This window comes from Tupaia chinensis, unplaced genomic scaffold, assembly GCF_000334495.1.
Source record: "Tupaia chinensis unplaced genomic scaffold, TupChi_1.0 Scaffold149658_1, whole genome shotgun sequence".
In the NCBI taxonomy this organism is placed as follows: domain Eukaryota; kingdom Metazoa; phylum Chordata; class Mammalia; order Scandentia; family Tupaiidae; genus Tupaia; species Tupaia belangeri.
Genome location: NW_006209503.1, coordinates 726358 through 732236, shown reverse-complemented (window position 1 = coordinate 732236; position 5879 = coordinate 726358). Strand labels below are relative to the sequence as shown.

Below are 5879 nucleotides of genomic sequence, written 5' to 3'. Positions count from 1 at the left end.
AAAAACTGGGTATCTACCTGCAGAAAGATGAATCTGAACCCCTATCTGTCAACATTAACAAAAATCAACTCAAAGTGGATCAAAGATCTAAACCTAAGACTGCAAACTATAAAACTACCGGTGGAAAACACTGGGGAAGCCCGGCTGGAGATGGTGGTGGCGGCAGTTGGCGGGGGACTCCGACTCCTGGGATGCAGACGCGTTCTCCGTGGAAGACTCCGTGCAGAAGGTGGGGGGTGGCGGCACCATGAGCGGTGGGGAGAATCTCTGGGAAGATGAGTTCAAGGACGTCAAGGATAACTGGGGTGACGATGAGGACGAAAAAAAGGAGGAAGCAGAAATAAAACCAGAAATAAAAATTTCAGAAAAGGGGAACCAGCAGTTAGCGCAATGGCTATGTCGCTGGACTCCCACGTAGTCGACCGCGGTTCGCGTCCTGGACCTGGTGGCTTAAAACTCACGCCAGGCGCGTGTGCGTGCGTGCCCAAGATCCCGAGAGGAGATGGAGGAGAAGGGATTGCGGTGTGACCATCCCCCCTGGGGGGTGATTTCTCGCTTTCTGTCTCTAATGTCTCTCGATGAGGACGAAAAAAAAGGAGGAAGCAGAAATAAAACCAGAAATAAAAATTTCAGAAAAGGAAAAAAAAATAGGGAAAATAAAAGAGAAAGAAAGGCAACAGAAGAAAAGACAAGAAGAAATTAAAAAGAGGTTAGAAGAACCTGAAGAACTGAAAGTGCTAACACCAGAAGAACAATTACCAGATAAACTGCGGCTAAAGAAATTACAGGAAGAGTCAGACCTCGATTAGCAAAAGAAAGTTTTGGTGTTAATAATACAGTTTATGGAATAGATGCTATGAACCCATCACTGAGAGATAACTTCACAGACTTTGGAAAGTGGCTAAAGGATAAAATGACGCAATAGGAAAAGTCACTATCTTATGCCAGTGTCTTGGAAGCCTTAGTTCGAGATGTGTGTATTTCTTTGGAAATTGATGACTTGAAAAAGATTACCAACTCATTGACCGTGCTTTGCAGTGAAAAAGAGGAGCAAGCAAAGCAAAGCAAAGCCAAGAAGAAAGGTGTGGTTCCCGGAGGGGGGTTAAAGGCCACCATGGAAGACGACCTGGCAGATTGTGGGGGTTATGATGGAGGATATGTACAAGACTATGAAGACTTCATGTGACATTTTATCTCCTGGTGTCTTCTTTCTGTCGCCTGCAGTCCCTTCAACATGTAGCACAACTTCCTTTCCTTTCAGTTCTGCCAGCTGCTACAATCCGACGTGCAGTATTTTTTGTGCTGGTTATTTAACCCCTTGACACTTAGATGCTAACGTGTGAATGAGGAAACTTGGATCTTGCTGCCTAGGGGTTAAAATTGGGAACCTCAGTTGCTAATAAATCATAGTTTAAAAAACAAAACAAACCTAATAATGTTGTCATTGTTGCTATCTAATTCCATAGCAACAGTCACTACATTGGAAACAAAGGTTGCAACATGACAAAAAATTGGGTAGTATTTACCAGCACCATTCAGTAATATAGCCTTAACCGTACCTCCTTGGACTGCTTCAGAACTTGTCAAGAAAAGCAGTTTGCATCAAGGGCATGTGGTGTGCACCTAGTATTAAAATTGCTTTGTCTTAAAATCGAGCTGAGGATATTAAAAATACATTGTGGGGACCAACAGAGTAATGGCTATGTCGCTGGACTCCCATGTAGTCAACCGTGGTTCGAGTCCTGGACCCGGTGGCTTAAACTCACACCAGGCATGTGTGCGTGCGTGCCCAAGATCCTGAGAGGAGAATGGAGGAGAAGGGATTGCAGAGTAGCCATCCCCCCTGAGGGGTGATTTCTCGCTTTCTGTCTCTCTGTCTCTCTCTGTCTTTTTGGTGAGCGCACGCGCCCTATAGCAAAAACCTCTCAAAAGAAAACACAAAAAACATTGTGAAGAGGACTGCTTATCTCAGTGTGAAGATATTGTGGCTGAAAAGCACTAGTTTGATACTTAAAAATTGACCCAAACTCTCCAACTTGGAAGCCGAAGAAGGTAAACCTCTCCATTATTGCATTGCAAATTGTGGAGTGCGTAGACTGTCTAGTTTTTATCGATCTATTTCCACTGATGGAGTGCTTCAGATGGGGAGGGAAGCGCTACCTGTTTTTACTGCCTGATTTTAGTGTCTGAGAAACAGCTCTCCTTTGTTCTAGGCTGCAGTGGAACAACTTTAACAGGGTTTTGGCATTTCCTTTCCTTTATAAAACATGCTCAGCAAACTGCACCAGTTCATTACAGTTTGGTAAATTGTTATGTTAACAATGATGACATCTGCAGTGTTCTATAAAGCAACTAATTTAATAAAATCACTATTGTGAGGACTTACATTTTGTGTTACCTCCCAAAAGATATTTTTGGAGCGTATAGAACACAGCTCTTGGGACTTACCTATATACTTTACTGAAGTCTGATGTAGTTAGAGCCTAATGTAGTTAGAGCTTTAAAACATGAAAAAAGAAAAGAAAAGAAAAGAAAACACTGGGGAAACTCTGGGAGACATTGGGGTTAGGCAAAGACTTCTTAAACAATACCCCCAATTGCTTTGAGCACTAACCCCCAAAATAGACAGGTGGGATTACATCAGATTGAGAAGTTTCTGCATGGCAAAGGACACCATAATTAGTGTGAATCGACAACCCTTGGAATGGGGGAGAATTTTTGTTAACTGTGCCTCAGATAAGGGACTGATAACCAGAATACACAGGGAACTCAAGCAGCTTACCTAGAAGAAAATGATGAACCCAATTAAAAGATGGGAAAATGAGCTGAATAAACAACTCTCTAAGGAAGACATACAAACAGCCAAAAAACATATGAAGAAAAGCTCAACATCCCTCATTGTAAGGGAGATGCACAATGAGATACCACCTAACCCCAGTCAGAATGGCAAAGATTAAGAAAATAAAAAACGAGAAGTGCCGGAGGGGACGTGGTGAAAGGGCAACTCTCTTACTCTGTTGGTGGGAATGTAAATTGGTCCAGCCACCGTGGAGAACAATATTAAGGTTCCTCAGAGACCTCCAAATAGAACTACCATATGATCCAGCAATTCCACTCCTGGGTGTCTACCCAAAGGACAGGAGAATGCTCAGTCAGAAAAGCACTTGCACAACTATATTTATTGCAGCCTTATTCACGAATGCTAAGACATGGCACCAACCGAAATGTCCACAAATAGATGAATGGATTGAAAAAGTGCGGCACGTGTACTCCATGGAATACTATTCAGCCATAAAAAACAACAAGGCCCTGGCATTTGAGCATTTGATAGAAAGTGGATGAATATGGAAGATCTGTTACGGAGTGAAGCAAGTCAGGCTATGAGACAGACATTGTATGTCGCCACTTACACATACCAACTCTCCGCGCTCTATGGTAGAGACTGGAGAACATTAAAGCATTAAAAATTGTCATGGACACTAGAGACAAAGTGGAAGGAAAGCGTGGGAGGGGAAGAGAACAGGAAAGGAAAATCAGGGAAAAAATAGAGGTAAGACATTCGTGGGGCACAGATATTGTTATCTGTTGATGAGGATGTGTGTAGTATTCTCTACTAGACTGAACTGAGGTATATATCATGCTGGGTAAAGTCTCTTTAAAGTCTAAATGATGTATAGTAATTGAATGTATAAATAATAATAATAAAGAAAAAAAAAAGAATGTTGACATGTATATGTAGTCACTCATTTAACATCTAATCCCTGAGTACTCTCCCACCCTGAAGAAGGTGCTGATGCCAGGAAGAACCAGGGAGGTAAGAAGGTGAGTGAGAAGCGGTCAGCCCTGTGGCCCTTAAACACAGGGCCACAGACATGGTCACACATTCACAACACTGCGGACAATCAAGCACTGTCCCCGACTCTTCCCGCTGTAGTCAGGGAAGGGATGACATCTGAGCTGGGTCTTGTAGAGCAAGCGTTTTCTCCAAGTGGAGAGGAGAGAGAAGGGCACCCTTGGGAGGAATAGCATGTGCTCAGGCTCAGGGATATGAAGGAGCCTTGCACGGCAGGCCACGGGGCCACTAGTATTACAGGCCGGCCTGTGCTTGGCAGGCACTGCCTCACCTAGCCCTCACGGCAAGTCTGCGGGATGGTGAGAAGCAAGGAGTCCAGTGCTCTTCCTAGTCCCACTGCCCCCAATGCGGTTCACGTTTCTGGAAACCTTAAGCTCCTTCCTGGATTTATCCTTTCTCCCCCACTTTCTCTTTTTTCTATTGGGCTGGGGAGTCCCTCGCTCCTTCACCTTTCGATTCCTACTTCTTAAACATCTGAAGGATGGAGAAGGGTTGAGATGAGCCTGCTGTGATGTGCAGGTGACATCAGCTCAGAGGAGGCGGTGAGCAGAGACCTGCTGTGGGGTTTGCTGAGTGGTTCCTGGGACCAGCACTTGGGGAGCCACCTCTGGGCACGGCCGGTCATGACATTGTCCACCCCACACGGTTGTGGGGTGCCCTTCCCAAAGGGAAACCTGCTTTAGACCCGAGCCAGGCCGTGAGCGCACCACTCTGGGACTAAAAGCGCAGAGCCTTCATGACACTAACAGCAATGGCCTTGCTTCTCTAGTCAAGAGGAAACATGGTCCTGTACAATCTGCGATGGAGTTGTTTTCGTACTTTTTGTAATCTGTGTCCAGACATTCAGCTGTGACTCAAAGTGCATATATGACTAAGTTACTTAATGCAGTGAGTGCAACACAGGTTTTCATCTGCTTTGGTCTCTGCTATCGTCTGAAAGTTCATATTCCCCACCCCAGAATTCCTGTGTTGAAATCCAAGCTCCCAAAGTGGTAGTGTCAAAGGTTTGACCTTTGGGGAGTGATTAGGTCATCGAGGTCACCATGGCCTGGTGGTTCAGGAAGCTGGGACCCACATGGCCTGCTGTGCCATTTGAAGTTTGGCCCCAGACTGTGAAAAACATGCCAGGTGTGGGCCAGCTCTGTGATCTGGTGGTTGAGACAAATGGTTCCCACATGGTCCACCGTGTGGCATGAGAGATGTACTGGGCATGTGTTGCATGCACACCCCAAATCCTGACAGGTTGGAGGGATGGAAGAGAAGGGATTGTGGCACGACTCTTCCACATTAGGGGTGCTTTTTCCATTTTTCTCTCTCCCTCTCTCCCTGGTGAGTACACATACCCTCTGACAAATTAAAAACAAAAGAGTCCCAAGAGACAGACTCCTTCACCCTTCCAGTGTGTGAGCATGCAGCAGAAAGGGACCACATATGAAGCAGAAAGCAGCCCCTCATCCGACATGGAATCTGGCAGCACTTTGGTCTTAGACCATCTGGCATCCAGGACGGTGAGCAATATACTTCTGTTGTTTGTATTTCTGTCATTTCTGTCCCCTGTTTATGGTATTTTGTTGTTTTGTTTTGTTTTTCAAGAATTATTTATTTATTTAATTCCATTTGTTGTTGTTATTGTTATTATTTGGAGAGGTTTTTGCTATAGGGTGTGTGCGCTCGCCAGAAAGACAGAGACACACAGACAGAGAGAATTACTGACCCCCCACCCACGGGGGGATGGCCATGCCTCAATCCCTTCTCCTCCATTCTCCTCTCGGGATCTTGGGCATGCACACACATGTGCCCAGCATGAGTTTAAGCCACTGGGTCCAGGACTCGAACTGTGGTCAACTACATGGGAGTCCAGTGACATAGTCATTACGCTAACTGCTATCCCTGTTATTATTATTTATAATTTGACCAGAGAGAAACAGAGAGAGGGAAAGTGAGAAGGCAAGCTGCCAGGTCCGGAACTCGAACCGCAGTCAGCCATGTGGAATCTAGGGCCTTTAACCACCATGCCGCCTGCCAG

General features: G+C 45.3%; 1 protein-coding gene and 1 pseudogene across 1 annotated transcript in view; both read left to right on the top strand.

Annotated features, from left to right (window-relative positions):
• LOC102478043 (eukaryotic translation initiation factor 3 subunit J-like) overlaps positions 1 to 1376 on the top strand; it is a 5594-nt pseudogene extending 4218 nt beyond the window's left edge.
• Positions 1 to 5879, top strand: part of ADIPOQ (adiponectin, C1Q and collagen domain containing) — a 45568-nt gene that overhangs the window by 14652 nt on the left and 25037 nt on the right. The window lies entirely within an intron of this gene.